Genomic DNA, 17405 nt, shown 5'->3' with positions numbered 1-17405 from the left:
TCCCGGAAAAGTTTTTTGGACTCACCTTGATTCAGTGGCCTTCAATTTCTGTGAAAAGATGCCACCAATAGTCTTACCATCACTGTCTTTATATAAATTTCCTTTTTAATGTAAATGATTTGTCCAATAAACTCCACTAGTAGTAGAGTAGCAAGGTGTCTGATAACAGGTATGGGAAAATCAGCTCTTAATAGATAATTTCTATGTTCAAGTGCCAGCTTTATCACCAATAACTGAGCATGATTTTCACTTATATATTGACAAAATGGGGATATTAATAATATATACCTGATGGTGTTATTGTAAGAATTTACTGAGGTTATATAACATGGTTAAACTCTGTCTGACATAGATAAAGTACCCAATAAATGAACTGAGATTCTCCCCTTAATCTAGGTGAGTAGGCTTGAAATAAAATAGACAGAATAGTTGTGTATTAGTCCATTTTCATGCTGCTGATAAAGACATACCTGAGACTGGTAAGAAAAAGAGGTTTAATTGGACTTACAGTACCAAATGTCTGGGGAGGCCCCAGCATCATGGCGGGTGGTGAAAGGCACTTCTTACATGGTGGCAGCAAGAGAAACTGAGGAAGAAGCAGAAGTAGGAGCCCCTGATAAACACATCAGATCTTGTGAGACTTATTCACTATCATGAGAATAGCATGGGAAAGACTGGCCCCCATGATTCAATTACCTCCTGCTGGGTCCCTCCCACAACATGTGGGAATTCTGGGAGGGACAATTCAAGTTGAGATTTGGGTGGGGACACAGCCAAACCATATCAAGTTGAGATCCCAATTTGGGCTTAAATAGATTCAGATTTTTATTAATTCTCAGCCATGTTACAACCTGCAGTGGAACCTTGATAAATGTAGCAGATATCAGTAGGTAATTAACTATGGAGGCTCCTGAAAGTGAACCGTTTTCTCCTAACACCTATATTCACATCTTTCCTAAACCTTGAGTTTGAAACAGAGTGCCCTAACCTTCCTGCTACAAGCTGAAGTTCTTCTTTCAGAGAATATGGTATTATTAGGAAAATTCAAATTATCTCAAGCTCTTGCCATATTTAAAATATGTTTGACTTTTTATTGATTGCTAGAAGAGCAACAATAACAACAGCACCCACATTCGTACAAGGGGATTGAAAATGCTTTTGTGAACTATCTCTCAGATTTGAGAACCCCTGATAATGATTCTACAAGGCACCACAGAGATACCTCAATGGCTATAAACAAAATTTTTCCCTTTTTATTTTCTTCCCAGTATCTCAAATATTTAACAGAAAGGGTTCAGGTTTTCTAACTCCTATGACCTCAGATAGCCTGAGGTGATTTCATGACTAGGAAGGGAGCTTTTTGAAGGGCAGCCACACAATAGGAATGTATTAAATATTTGTAGAATTTATAAAGCTTCTTGAACCTTTGAATGCCTCCATACCAGAAAATGTCCATATTTCCAGTGATTTATTACATACTATCCTATTGAAATTGCCCTTCTTGCCTTCTAATCATTTGCTGTAAAGTATTATTCCCTTCTGCAAGCAAATCCCTGGCAGTATGCTTCCACAAAACTCAGAGGATTCAGACATGAAGGATACGTAAAACCACTGGTAACATACTTCTCTACAAATCACTGGAAGTCTGGGGTCTTGCCTCAGTGGTTAGAATTCACTGGAACTGGACAAGAAGAAAGTACATTTGCAAGTAACACAAAACCTTTAAACATTGCAGAGTGTATTTTCTCTTTTATAAATGCTGTTAGAATCTAAGCATAACAATATGAGTGCCTTCTTGCTACTGAGTGAAACCTGTAAGAGAAAATTGAATTTCATTGAAGTATGAGGTGTTCCAAACTCTCATTGCCTTTGTATCACTTTAAGAACAGCTCCCTCACTGCTCAGAGATATATTAATATCCCTTCGCTGTCAGTTCTTTGGGTTACAACTAAGCCAAGAATGAAAATCACTGGAAGTTGTAAGTAACAGAGGATCTTTGTCATAAATGCCAAAAAATTATTATGAGAAAATGTTACATTTCATCAGCATTTTTCAAATGTTGTTTCTTTTCATATTTTTCTCCTTGAAGTAAAAGAATTTCATCTCTATGGTAAATTCTGTATTTTCTTGGCCTAGGCTAAAACATGGAGTTGAGCCAAAAAGTTTGCAAAAACCCTGAAACTCTGAAACAATGTTAAGATTATTTATTTAAATATGTGAAGTCAGCAGTCTTCCTATTGTAATACTGACCCTTTTGCTCATGTGTTTCTACATTAAGACAGTCCAACAAATAATAATTTACATTTACCAAGCCTCATGGCACTCCTGAAAAGTACTGAAGAAGCGAGTTATTTATCAAACAGGTCTGGGAAACCTTGTATGATCGCGTGTAAATGAGAATGTGTGTGTGTATGTGTGCAAGCATGAAGTCACATGGCAACTTGCTTGAAGGAGTACTTGTTCCCTTAACACAAAGTAATCATAAGCAAGTTCTTTTGATATAGCAAAAAATGACATTCTCCTTTACTTTCTGAAGGAAATAGTGAACAACTCAAGAAAAGTTTACGTACTTTGCATTTGATTTCAAAAACAAACAATGACAACACAACCTTTAATCACTCCAAATTGTGTTGGACTCATTAACTGTATCTAAGCAGAGATTTCTAAAATATACCTACGAAGCAGAAATGTTTTATTAGTAGTATTCGTATTGTTAGTCACAATTAAGACCTATTGAAAGAGCATATATTATGCAGAGTAATCTGCTTATTATTTGTTTTTTTTTTCTTTTTACTATCAGATGAATCAATTTTGCACCTTTCAGCTGGAGAGCTGAAGGTCATCTTACACTCCAGTAAGACTTGTAGATTGTTTCTTCATAAGATTTTTCACATATATCCTTTTCTTCTGATTTCTATTGCATCATTATTGTCCAAGTTTTCAATACCTCATCCCACGACTGTTTCATAACCTCCTGTCTGATCTCTGGGACTCCAGTCCTTTATCCAATCTGTCCTTTGAAGTTGTGGCCATATGCATTTCCCTGAAAGACTGAATCCATTATAGCATGCCTTTCAAACAAAAGAAAACAGCAACAAGCAAATCTCTTCAATGACTCTTCATGGGTGCAGGTTGAAGTTCAGACTTTTCCAAAGTTCTGTGCTGTGACTATTTGTTTGTAAGTAGGGCTGGTGTAAATATTTATCCATAAGTAATAGGAGCAATTTGATGTGAACTAAGACTAATAGGGCCAATTAGAATTTGTAAGTAAGATATGTTTATGTAACCAGAACTGCACATAATTCAATATAAGATAGACACAAATATAAATGCCAGAACTTCCAGTTACTGGCTGTGTGACATTAACTTCTTTTGATTGCAGTTTCCTCATCTGTAGAATGGGAATAATAATACTTAGTCACCAGGATGTTGCACATATATGTGGTTGTAGGACTGAGGTTCCTGTCTTCTTGCTGGTCATTGGTCAGAGGTTGCTCTAATCTCCTAAGATTTGTCTTCAGATGTTACACAGTGGCCTTCTCAAAATGTGGCTGCTTATGTCTTCAAAGCCCATAGGAAGCTCTCTCTAGCCTGCTTTGCATGAGTCTTGGTGTAATGTAACAATCACGCAGTGACTATCCCATCACGTTTACATGTTCTGCCCACACTCAAGGTGGGGGATTATTAGGGGGTGTATACCAAGAGTGGGATTATTAAGGGAGGAGAATCATAGAATTCTCTATATCACAAGAGTCTATGAAAAGAAATATTTAAATACCATTAAAAGGCCAGATCAATAAAACAGCATGAGGTATTGTTTTCAAAACTTTCTAAAAACCAAAAAGCATTTCTTTGTGTATAAACACTGTCAATCCTTGGAGGCTGTAAGATATTGTAGGAGTGAGGTTTGAGAGTTGTTGGGGGTGAACAGTGGATGAAAAACAGTTGGAATTATTATCATAATTAAAATTCCTTTTTTTGTTCTGAAAATTTTACTTTTTATATTGTATTTATGGTTCACAGTCTACCCCTGAACTTTATGAAGTTTCTATAAAAGTTTAATTTTAATTAAAAAACCTTGGGTCAAGCATGGAGAAAAGGTATGAGATGAGGTTGGTCTCTCCTGCAGGCTCCTTCATACAGATGTGGCCACAGAGCCAGATGTGCAGAGCACCATTTGCTTATCTCTGCTAGTGTGTGTTCTGGGTTGAGGCCATATTCTATTCTTTCTAAGTCAACAGCAAGGTCAGTTTCATATGAATATGGAATAAGAAGAGAAATTCTCCCTCTGTTCCCCAGCAGTAGGTGTGGTTACAGGTGTCCAGGTAAAAGGGCATATGGCTGTATTCTGGAGACTCATCATGTGTGTTAACTCCACTTGGTGCCACCCTACTGGTAGTGGGAAACCACTTTTAAGCAGTTCTGGCAGTGTCGCTTCTCTGAGACCTACTCGGAAAAGGTAGATGAAGTACCTCTGCTCATCCTGAGATGAGTAGAAAGCCCTTGTTTTATTTTCTCTCTCTCCAGTAATGACAAACACCTAATCTCCATAGTCTCTCACTTCATTAACGTCCTATTTTCTTTTGCCCTCCCATTAGTTTACCTTGTGCCACCCTCAGCTTAGGTGTCGAGGAATTTTCCTACCCTCAAGTGCTGGCTCCAAAGCCCAGTTTTCCTGACTTGTCACTTTCTGTCCAACCAAAGATGCGTTTCTAGCACTTCTCAGCCCCCAGGGGTCAGACTCCACTTTCCAAGTGGTCTAATTGTTTTACCTCTCAAGAGGCCCAGCCCTTTAAGTTATAACAGATTTTATATAACAGACAGAGGAGCTAATGTCTGCCAGGAAGGAAACTCCTTCATTAAATGAGGTCATATGCCCAATTCTTTGGTGACAGGTACTTATTATTGGACTAACAAGACCCTACTTAAATATGATTTATTGTCTGAAAATATTAAAATAATTTTCTCCCTAGTAATGTAAAAAGTTCAAAATTTACATTTATTTTCAGAAATTCAGATTTATTATTATGTTGCTTATTGGCACTATGTTTATTAAGAATGTTTTATCTTGAAAAGATTAGATTTACAATGTAAACATAAAACATCTTAACAGTCTTGTATGCTTATGTATATATTTGAATTTTTAAAACTATATCTAAATGCCCACTTTTTCTTACATATATAGCTGCTGTCCTGTCAGTGTCACTGTTATCTATTGATGCATAATGAGCCTTACTGAAACTTAAACAATGTAGGTGGCTTAAAACAAGAACAGCATTTACTTATCTCCTGAGTCTGTAATTTGGACAGGGCTTGGTGGGAACAGTCTGTTTCTGTTCCACTGGGCATTAGCCGGGGTGGTTGGAAGGCTAGATTTGGGAATCATCTGAGTTTTACTCACTTGCATTTCAGGTGTCTTGTTTGTGCAGAAGCAAATAGCTGGAGGCTGAGGCTTCTGGGATATCTCTGTCTCTCTTTGTGTGGTCTTTTCATATGATTTTTTCAGCATGGTTGCTTCAGGGTAGCAGGTAGCTGTATGTTTTACTTGTCAGTTCAGACTACAAGGTGTACATTGAGAGAGAGAGAGAGAGAGAGAGAGAGAGCAAGAGAAAGCAAGAGTGTGCCAGAGGGACACATTATAGCATTTTACTACCCAGCCTTGGCAACTGCACCATACAGCATCACTTCTGCTACATTCTATAGATTAAGCCAGTCATAAATGCTGGCCAGGTTCAAGGGTGGGGGATATGGGTTTCACACCCTGATTGGAAAATGGCAAGGATTGAAGAGCAAGTGGAGCTCTAAACATTCTTGGTGCCATTTTTCAGAAATACAATCTGCCATAGTCTCGTTATTGGATTTAGGCAGGTTTGGGAACAGCGCTCTCGAAGGGGTAGATTAGAGGTAAGGATGAGAATTTAAGTTCCAAGCTGAGAAATGGTGTTGGTATTGGGAATTAGTGGAAAGTGTGGTGAGTTTAGAGTCCGTAGATCTGGGTTTAAAACACAATTCCATGACACCCTGAATGTGTTACTAAACCTTGATGAACCTCAGATTCCCTATCTGTGAAATAACACTACTTACTCCTCAGTATTGTTGCAAAGATAAAATTAATGTATAAATAATAGTGCCCATTATATGATAAAGTTCTGTAAAATATTTGTGTAACCCAAATAACAGACACTTGGCATCTTTAGTCCTCCAGGATTTGAGGGTCATACTTCTCTCAAAGTATTTCAAAAACTGTCTTGAGCTATGTGCAGAAAAGAGCAAAGCAGGCCTGAGTCTGTCATCCTTAGAAAGTCTGCTTGCAAGGTTGGCTCTTGACTGGCATCTGGTAACTTGGATTCCAGGAAGCTTCCCAACATTTCATGTTAAGAATGACTCACTGTGTCTAAACTGTGCAAACAATGTAGTTTATGTTGAACACCTACTTTCCTTCTGAAAATCTGGATTTTCAATATGTTCCAAGCACAGGGTGCCTACATGGCCAACCCCCAATAAAAACTTTGAACACTGAGTCTCTAATGAGCTTCTCTGGTACACACATATTGTCATGACTTGTTGCTGGAGGAATTAAATACATTCTGTGTGATTCCACTGGGAGAGGTCTCTTGGGAGCTTTGTTTCCTTTGGACTTTGCCTCCTGTTCCTTTTCCTTTGCTGATTTTGCTTTATATCTTTTAACTGTAATAAATTATAGCTCTGAGTAGAACTATATGCTGAGTCCTGTGAACCCTTGCAGCAAAACACTGAATCTAGGGATGATGTTAGGGAGCCCTGACACAAGCACCTGGCCCATAATTAGCAAGAATTCAATTCTCAGGGGACTCTTTTTTTCTCCTGGTAACCTCTTGCTCCAGTTTCTTATTTGTTGACATGTTTTTGTTCCTTTCTGCATCTTTGCTTGGACTGCCCTTTTCAAAAAAATTGAGAAGAAAACCAGTGGTAAAATGGACCTCTTCCTCTTTATTTCAATGTAGCACCAGAAGGCAATGAGTGGAATAGAGTTTTTCTAAAGGTTGAAGGCAATGAAGGAGGATTACTATACAGCCCCAGAATACAGTTTAATATGTACTATTCACATCCCACATTTAAGAACCCCTCAGCCAACATCAGCACTAGAAAATTTTCTCTGACCATTGTGTTCTTTACAGACATTACTTTGTATCTTCCCCTGTCTACTCTTTGTAGTCTCTGCACAGGTCCTTCCTTATCCTTCAGCAACGCCCCCAGGACCTCCGGTTTCCTACTTAAGTATGCAGAGCTCTTGAGCTTGCTTCCTCTGCATGTCCTGGACCCTGCAGATCCTGCCTGGGGCACATACTGGGGAAAACTCAAAATAGCGAGACAAGATGTGGTTTTCTAAGGCAACAGCAATTGAAGTAAGAATTTTATTTTTCCCACTGGACTTATTTTGAATGCTTCTATTATAATCAATTTTTCAGTTATTTAAATGTTGGTATTTTATATATATTAGTATATATGTATATACACACATACATGCACATATATATATATATACACTATTTTTTCAAAGAACACATATTTGATCTAGCAAATTAATATTACCTGTTTTATCATCACTGGCTCTTTTCCCGCCTTTAATTGTAACTTGAGGTCACCTAAGGGAGGCCTAGAATTCAACTAATGAAAAAAATAATGGATTCCACTATGTTTTCATTTGAAGAAGCTTTTAGGAAAAGGAACTTTTTTCTGTTTCCTCTACCAATATTTTGACCAGCCTTTGGGCAGATTTTGCAATGCCCTTCTTCCCTACATGTTTCTTTTCCTTTATTCTACCCATTTCTTGATTCAACCCACTGCAATGCAGAGTGAAGGAGGAACCAACATTTACCAAACATCTGTAATGTACTAGGTATGACTCCAGGTTCTGTGTGTGCATGTGTGTGTTTGTATTGCTTCATTTCATTTTCAAAACAGCTGGAGAGACATAGGCATTATTCTCAATCTTACATATGTGGAAACCAAGACTGAGAAGTTAATAAACTTGGCAATTGCCACATAATCAGTAAGAGGGGCAGAGGGATTTATAACTTAGGTCTTCCTGATTCTAGGACACTTACTCTTTTCTAGCCTATGCTGAAAGGGAAGGATACAGAACTGTGCTAAATAGTCCTTTTTTACTTTTAAAATCTATGAAACATGACTATATTTTATTCACGAGACATCCTCATCTGCAAATCTGAGCAATTCTTTTTTTCCTTTAAAGTAATCTTTGCATACGTTTTTCTAAGATGTTAAATCTCTATTTGGGGTTTTATTTTATGTGTGAAAAAGTAAAGTCTCATGCATTAGCATACCCTTTTCCTCCACTGCACTTATGTTCAATTAGGGCAATTAACTCATCAGGATGTGACTTGTAGCATATAATGTTGGCACTGCCTTCACCATGGATGTCACCGGTGTGCTCAGCCTTCTCACAGAAGCACTGCATTTGGCTCAGGTATTTTTAGCCCATCTTTGATTTTTTTTTTAAACCATGTACTGTTATAAGGTGGGAAGACAGATTCACAGTTCGGTTTTGAGATGAAACTGGTGGTAACGAGCCTTTTGAAAATAACAAACCTGATGCTCCCCTTTGCATGTGTACATTATTCCTGGGATATGCCTTGTGGGAGGGTTGCAGAGCAGAGAAAGCTGTCTTGCCCTCTGCCAGGGTTCTTTCAGTTGGTTTTAGTCAGGTCGAGGCCTGAGCAGAAGAGAGAAGCTCAGAGCCTGGGAGAGTTCTGCTTCCTGATTTTACAGCTAGAAAAATTAATTACACAAGCCATATCGACTGCTTGCCTCATACATAGCCAAATAATTAAGACAAAGCAGAGGAGCTTGAGGCTGCAGTAAGCTACGATTGCACCAGACTGGCAGGTCTGAAAGGCCCCTGAGTCTGGCAGAGGCAGAAAGAGGACAATGCTCCTGAGTGTACCAAGCAGAGATGATGCCTGGGACAGACCCCTACTCATAGGCTATAGATGTTTTATTTATAGGTGAGCTTCCATCCTTTGAAAGTGTGACAGTCAGCCCCATTGATGTGTATTACTGTTAACTTACTAGAATCTTTGAGAATTTAGACACACAGAGCTGCAATAGCTTTATGATGGATTTGGAGTTAAGAGGACAGTGTTTACATCTCATTTTATTCTGCTCTTGTAAAGTCACTTAACTTCACCGATTCTTAGGAATCTCATCAATAAAATAGAGATCATCTCAATGTGTATATTCCAGGAGCACTGAAACTATATGTTTCAAAGTGCTTTGGTATCAGTAATGTGCCAGGCATGTGTTCTTTGTTGTTATTATAGGTGTTGTTTTTCATGTTTGGATGTACAGCTTCTGTTCAACCAAGTAGAGTTAGGCCTGCCCTAATTCTTTAAGGCTTTGGTAGAGAGAATGATGCCCCATGAGCCTTCTGAGAAAACATTTGCCATCATGAGCATGCAACCTGAGAATACTTCCTGGGCTTTCCCCAGTCTCAAGCCTGATTCTCAATTAGAGGTGTGAGAGCTCCATAGAGAGTTTGTAAGACCATTACCACCTCATTAGAGGCTTCAAACATACAAGTCACTGTTTCAATACCCCCATAGAGAGAGAAGTAAAACTGACAATAGGCTTCAGAAAATCAATGACAAGACCTTGAGGCAAAATTGCTTTCCTAATAAATTGGCATTGCCCAAGATGATGTGATGACAGCTGTGGGAAACTCTCAGGGCTCATACATTGGTTGTTTCATGCACTTCCTTCCTAAAACAATACAGTTCAGGTATTTTCAGCCTCCTCCCTTTCTAGTGTTTCCCATTCTGCGTAACTTGGCAGGTGGCTACACCTGAACCACTTTGGTTTTCTCTGCCAATAAGCTTTAATGATTGACAGGACTGACTTTGGAGATCTGGTATATGCTGTCCCCAGTTATAAGCTGTGTGTCTTTAGATAAGCTACGTAACCTCTTAAGTGAATTAATTAAGGTCAGATTGGCTCCTGTAACAAATACATGCCAGAAAGTTAACACAGTAGGGATTTATTTCTCACTTAAGTAAAACTTAAAATGGTTTTTCCTGTTCCACTGGGTGACTCCACCTTACTTGTAGCTCCTCCATCTTTACCATATAATGCTCAGGTTTCTATGGAAAAGGAAAGAACGTGGGATTGTATATGCTGAGTGTTAATGGGCCAGCCCTCATGGTAGCAAAATCTTTTTTCCTCACACATTCTACTCTATTTAGTTACGTGGCCACACCAACATGCAAAGGTGGCTTCCCATCTAGTCTCTAGTTGTGTGCCCAGGAAAAGAAGAAATAAGTTTGGTGATTCGGTGAAAAAGCAAGATAAACATAGAAACAGTCTCCCAAGAATTGTGAAGAATATGCATGATAATGTATGAGAATGTGACACACAGTTAATGCTTAATAAACATAGTATTATGATGATGGTGCCAACCAAAAATTTTATATAATAATTTTCAAAACTAAAAGTCTAGATTAGTATTCATAGTATTTCAGTTGCCACAGGTGAAAATCAATGTTTCATGAGTAGTAATTCAGAAATGATAACAGAAGCTCAACTTTATCAGGCATGCCACATGACAGATACTGTAGTAACATTTACATGAAAACTCTCTCAAGGCTGGGCACGGTAGCTCATACCTGTAATCCCAGCACTTTGGGCAGGAGGATCTCTTGAACTCAGGAGTTCAAGACCAGTGCCTGGGCAACACAGAGACCCTGTTTCTACTTAAAAAAAATTAGCTAGGTGTGGTGGCACATACCTGTAGTTCCAGCTACTCAGGAGGCTGAGGCAGGAGAATCACTTGATCCCAGGAATTGGAGGCTGCAGTGAGCTATGATTGTGCCATTGCATTCCAGCCTCCGTTACAGAGTGGGATCCTGTCTCAAAAACAAACAAACAAACAAACAATCTCTCTCAGGTATAAGTGACAGTTAGGCAGTAAGTGACAGAGTTGTGACAGACAGTAAGTAATGAGTATCAGCACACTCACTGCTATTCTCTAGACTGGACAGCCTCCCCATAAGCTCAAAGTGTAAGGAATTGTGCTCACTTCCTAGCTGAGTGATCTCAGAGCCAGAGGTGTTTTAAGTTAGTCAGAATTATCCAGGTATGTTTCTAACATCTATGTGAACGCAAGGTAGAAAGGCATAGGCCTTTGTTTATAGAAATCTACAAACTGCAATGACATGAGCAGAAATATGCTGTTGAGAACATGCTTCAAACATATGTATCAAATGTAAGTGTGGTCGAATACTTCTTTGATAAATTAATCATGTTCCCCATTTACTTCTTTATTTTTTCCTAATTCAGGTAGGAAATTAGTTCTATTTAAATGCTTCAGCTCAAGGCTGAGGCAAGGTAGAAATCAGAGGTAGATTTCTAATCTTTCAGGTTCTTTCATTCCAAAAGCATTTAAGCCCTTAGTGGACCTAAGCAAAAATGGAGGAAATGTTTAGGACAGACGTTAGAAAGAGGCTAGGGCCCACACAGAGTAGAAAATAAAAATTCCTGTGAACTGGAAAGAGGAGACAGGGGGCAGGTAATGGGAATAGAAGGATTGCTGTCTCCAAATGAGTGGAAACCTCAGTTCTGTTTACTAGGCAGATTCCCAGAACAGCAGCTAGATTGAGAGTTTGTCAGGAGGCCTATACAGATGAGACCATAGACAGCCTCACAAAGATTTCTTGTATCTCAAGCTTGTATAGAAGCAACACACTGGAGTGCTTCTCAAATCTAATGTGCATATCAATCAACTGGGAATCTAATTAAAATGCAAACACTGATTCAGGAGGCCTGGATTGGAGCCCAAGATTTTGCATTTCTTTCAAGCTCCCAGGTATAACAAAGCTGCACACTTAGAATAGCAATGGTCTAGAGTGTCACCAGACTTAAATAGGCAACATGGACAGGAAAAAGCACCCAGGAGTTGTGTATGAGCTGAGTCATCCTCTGCAGACTGTTCAAATATCATTTGAGTCAATACCATCCAATACTTCAAGAGCCTGGTGCAAGTCAGTTTCCCCTTGGTTCACTCTTTCCTGTGTCAGCAGCCACTACCATCACCAGTGACATGTAACAGAGTTCAAGGTCATTAGAATCCTAAGCTTTTGCTCCACCCTCATCTGACTTATTCCATACGAACACCATTAGGACATGCTCCTGTGACACTCTTATGCCCAAACAAAGGAGCACAAAGCATTGAAACTCCAGTGAGTGGCAGTGATGGTGGAAGTCCCCCACACTCATACTAGTAAAGCAATCCCCAAACCATAGTGAGCCACAAGAATAAAGCACTGGCTCAATGGACCAGGGTTTGCATTGTGGCTTATACCTACCAACTTGCCAGGTAGGTAATCTTGAGAAATGTGTTCAATATTACTAAATTTCATTTACTTCATTAGTAAAATGGGGTTTTTGTAAGAAGTAAATGAGGGAACATTTCAGGTTCTTTCTACATGGTATGAGTGACAGCTGAGTCAAATGAGTCAGTGAGGGAATGAGTTAGATGATACCCAAGGTCTTCTTAAAATAGTTTAGAGAAGGTTTTTTGACAACTCCAGTGATTAATCTCAGAGGTATGTTCAGTCAGTTTAGTTTGCAAGATGTAGAATTCCTTTCATAAAGGCATAAAGGCATTAAAGGGGGGCCACTTGCAAGCCTTATTTCTCTATCAATGAAACTTTTGTCTCTCATCCTACCTTTGCCTTGAGGCTACTTATCTGTAAAACAAGTTCCCTTTTTACTTCAGCTATGTAGTTCAAAGTCAAGACTATTTCCCTTAGTAACCTTGATCTAAAGGAAAGTAATTACTTGATATCAAGGCTGTCTTACGATTCAGGTTTAAACAAATCAGATCTAGACAAAATTGCCAATAAATAGTGTTTCTTGAATCTCTGGAACACATTCTCTTGAACCTGCTCCTTCTCTGTTTCTGTGCATGCAGCACTTTGCTCAACAGATTCTGTCACATTTGGTCTAGGGAAGATGTATTTTGTCATAGAAGCACAATCACTGACATACTCAAAGGGGTATTAAAAAAATTTGCAATTTTCTCATTACATAAATAAGTTTTAAAAGTGGCTACAGGGATAGGATCAGCAACAAACATGGCATCAGTGGAGAATCCTGTGAGCTAGTTTTTCCTTTTTCTTTTTCTTTTTTTTTTTTTTTTGAGACAGAGTCTAGCTCTGTCACCCAGGCTGGGGTGCAGTAGCTCAGTCTCAGCTCACTGCAACCTGTACCTCCTGGGGTTCAAGCAGTTCTCCTACCTCAGCTTCCCAAGTAGCTGAGATTACAGGTGTGTGCCACCACATCCGGCTAATTTTTTTGTATTTTTAGTAAAGACAGGGTTTTGCCATGTTGGTCAGGCTGGTCTCAAATTCCTGACCTCAAGTGACCCGCCCACCTTGGCCCTTCAAAGTGCTGAGATTACAGGCGTGAGCCACCGCACCCAGCCAACTGAGCTAGTATTTCTAATGATGTACATTTCTAATGAGACATTAGAGACATGAGACATTTCTAATAAGACATTAGAAATGTCTCATTTTCTCCTTTTCTAAGGGAGCATAGGACATTTGCAACAACAACATTAGTGACTATGCAAATTAAACTTTCTTATACCATACTAAGGAAGGGAATACTTTAAACGTTTTCATTTATAACAACAGCAATAGCTACACCAGCAATGGCCATTTACTAATTGTTAGTTATGGTCCAGGCACTATGCTAAGTCCTTTAAATGTAATATCTGGTTCAATGCTCACAAAATTCTTGCAGAGGTAGCACTAAAAGCATGTTACATTTTCTCCATGAAACATTCACTAATTTCCTCAAGTTACCATACAATTTTAACTTAATAATATTGTTAGTAGCTAACATTTATTTAGTGCTTACTATGTGAGAATCTTTGTGTTAATGTGTCATATTTTTCCTACAAACCAAAAGCTCCATGATGTTAGATATTTTTCTCTCCTATTTTTTATAACAGTTCCAGGCATGGAGCAGATACTTGATAAATATTTACTGAATGAATGAATGAATCTCACAATACCTTTTTATTTTACAAGTGACAAAAATTTAAAAATAGAGTTAAATAATTAGCCCAAGGCCACATAGCTAGTAAGAAGTGAAAATATGAACCCAGTCTGACTTCAATTATTCATATTTAGCCACCATTTCATACTTCTGATGGTATAATTGGTGTAATTAAGTGTATAACTATGATAGATAAAACTCTGTATGTCCAGGAGTGCTGAGACGATGCTTGCATGGCTTATGTGATCAAAGTCTTTGTAGTTTGCCTGCAGTTTTTTTGTTGAGATCTTGAGTTTTGAGTGATGTGCTGAAGGAGCAAGGGGCATAGTTTTATGAAAAAGGAATAGGAAAGACATTCCTGAGAGAAGAGAGTGAGTACAAATGGGCCCAAATTCAGAAACTGGACTTGTGTCTGGGTATTAAGGAAGCTTGTATAACATAAGAGACAGATCCAAATGTGAGTAGAGAAGAAGAAGCATAACTGAAAATGGATGTGCGAAAAAGAACCTTCTTCATGATTAAGAATTTAGAAGGAGCATAAGGAATGACTGAAGTCAGCTGTAGGCTTTTAGTCCAGGAAACAGTATTATCACACTACATTTAAGAAAATGGTTTCTGTGGTTATGTGCAGCATAAACTTTTGAAGGTAGAGATGCAGTTAGAAAGTTTTAGTGGTAGACTAAAATCCAAGGTGATTAAAATCTTTGCTGTAATTGTGTCTTGAAAATGGAAATGATGACATCTAGAGAAATGTTTCAGAAAAAAACAAACAAAAAAATCCCTGCAGGCCCTTTCCTTGGCTTGGATATTGGGTGCGACATAGAACTTTCTTAGCATTAATGTAATATCAGTTACATAATAGCAAATACAGAACTTTGCTTTCTAAGACACGATAGAGAGGGTATATTCTTCACCAAGGGTTACATGAATAGGAGGAGATCAGTTTGACCAGTTATGGGTCACAAAGCTGGCATGTGCAATGGCCAGAATGTGGCTCATTTACAGGTTTTCTTAGGATAGCACAGTGTTTAATTAATTTCAATGACTGCAGTAAATTCACCAGAGGCCCCTTTATGCTGTTGTCTTATGTATAACAACATTACATAATAATTTTACCTACCTGGACTCAAAATGCATTTGAATTTGCAACACTGTCTTAGATATTTTTCGAGATCCCTTTACAGCAAATTTACAATACTGTGCTTCTAAATGGTAACAGAATTACAAAAATTGCCTTTGCCTTTCATCCTGTGGCAGCATGGTTACACAGCTCCCACACACAGCTCTTGCAATTATGCAAACTTTTTGGAGCAGAAGAAAATAATGTTGTTTCCATGTCAGTGTGTGGGCTACAAAAAGAACATGAGGATTCTCTTATTCTCTTGAAATGCGAGCTGGAAAGGAGAATGCAGAAAAGTGGTAACAAACCTGTGGTCATGAGGTCTTAGTAAAGAATAATCTTTAAAGAAAATCTACCTCCGTGAACAGAGGGGCATGACAATAGGTAAAATTAAAGAACAGGATTTGACGTGTTTTTTTTTGGAGTCACGTGAGTGACCAGCCGTGGCCTATGGGCCTCTCAGCAAACTCAGGAAAGTACCTGAGTTCGAGGAGGCTAATATCCAGAGAAGACTAAGACAAACCATACATTTTTTCACCTTGGCTTAAATTTTTAATTATATGGTTCTGTCTTTCTCAATTGAAGTAATGGACAGCAGGAAGCTGCTGATGACCTATAAAATCTGGAAGGTATAAAGATGTAGCCAAAATGAGGAAATATGCAGAGAAACCAATGTGAAACAAGGTTGACACGAAAAAGTTTCAGGCCAATCAAGGGAACAATGGCCAACAGTTTCTCTCAGTGCAGAATGCACATGTATTTTCAAAAAGCATTAATTTGTCAAAATACATATCCTCTGGAAAGAGTCTTGAAGGCTGATTGTGCATGTTCTCTTTACATCTTGGCAGAAGATCACCTGATTTCCTTTCCAAGAAAACAAGTGTAAAAGCTACTATTTTTTATTTTTCAGATAAAACTGAGCACATCTTTAAGTACATTTTGTAGAGTTTAAGCCACCCCCTCCCGCCCCCTTCTGTGCTGCATCGCCAGCTTTTGCATGGTACTTGAATGCCTTATTTTAACCCTGACTTTTGTTATCCATAGAACTATGTGAAACCACATTTTGTAACTTTAAGCTCTGTCTTCACAGAGACTACACAGCTTCAGAAATGCTGGGTTGGTACATGGAAACCTTGTGTTCAAAGAGTATAATTATTTTGTACCAAGGCAATAATATGGGAGTATACAATGTAATCAAAATTCTTTCAAAGTACCCTATTTAGATATTCAGCTTTCTAATACTCTAAATGTTTACAGGTTATAGCCTTAGTATTGTCTCAGGATCAAGGAAATTTTATGGGTAGCCAAATTATAACTTTCTTTCTCGGACAACAAACACATGATTTATCCAAGAAGAAAAGGAGAACATGGGAGACATTTCATTTGAAGATAACTTTAAATGATAGCATCTCAAGCCATGGATCTAATACACTCTTATTTTCCAAATACAATCAACCCATATTGAGTAACTATAATGTATCCAATACCATGATTAGTGCCTTTGCATTTATGAAGTAGTTATTCTCTCTATAGCCCTGTAGGCTATAGAGATAAATATCATTAGTATTGTTCTCATTTTGAAAATGGAAAACACTGATTTTTAGAGGAATGTACCTAAGATTACATAGTTAACAAATGAGAGTGGGAATTTCAACTCCAACTCTAATATTTATTTCATGATATGCAAACAAACCATTGTTCAAAATGCCTATATTTTGAAATAATTTTTTAACAATCTCCTTTTGAATAATTTCAGTGCACTAGATTTCTAATAACCTTGTTAGTTTTTCTAGTTGTGTATTCTCTCTGTGTGTGTATAGAAGAGTTAAAGGAATCAACTATTTTGTGAAACAAAATATTCAATAGTCTTTGGAAACATTTGCTTAATCATAATCTACTCCTGATTTAAGGATGTCAGCTAATTAAACAAAATACTTAATAAATTGAAGTAATATCTGTTTTTCCCCCAAACTTAATGCAACCAATGTAGTTTTACCTCATGTATTGAATATTGCAAAAGCTTTTTTGCCTTGTTTATTTACATCTACTTTTCCCAGTATATTTTGTATGCTGCTGTCAGCATACAAAATAAAGCCCCATTGTCATCATTTTATTCTTCTACTTAGAAATTTTAGTGGTTAAAAAATTATTCCCATATGAGAGTTCCTAGCCTTCCCCGATTTCCCATACCTATTAAAAACATTTTTGCCTTTGCTTGTTTAATTTCTCC

Source organism: Pan troglodytes, chromosome 3 (genome assembly GCF_028858775.2).
Source record: "Pan troglodytes isolate AG18354 chromosome 3, NHGRI_mPanTro3-v2.0_pri, whole genome shotgun sequence".
NCBI classification, from domain to species: domain Eukaryota; kingdom Metazoa; phylum Chordata; class Mammalia; order Primates; family Hominidae; genus Pan; species Pan troglodytes.
This window is presented reverse-complemented; position numbering follows the sequence as displayed.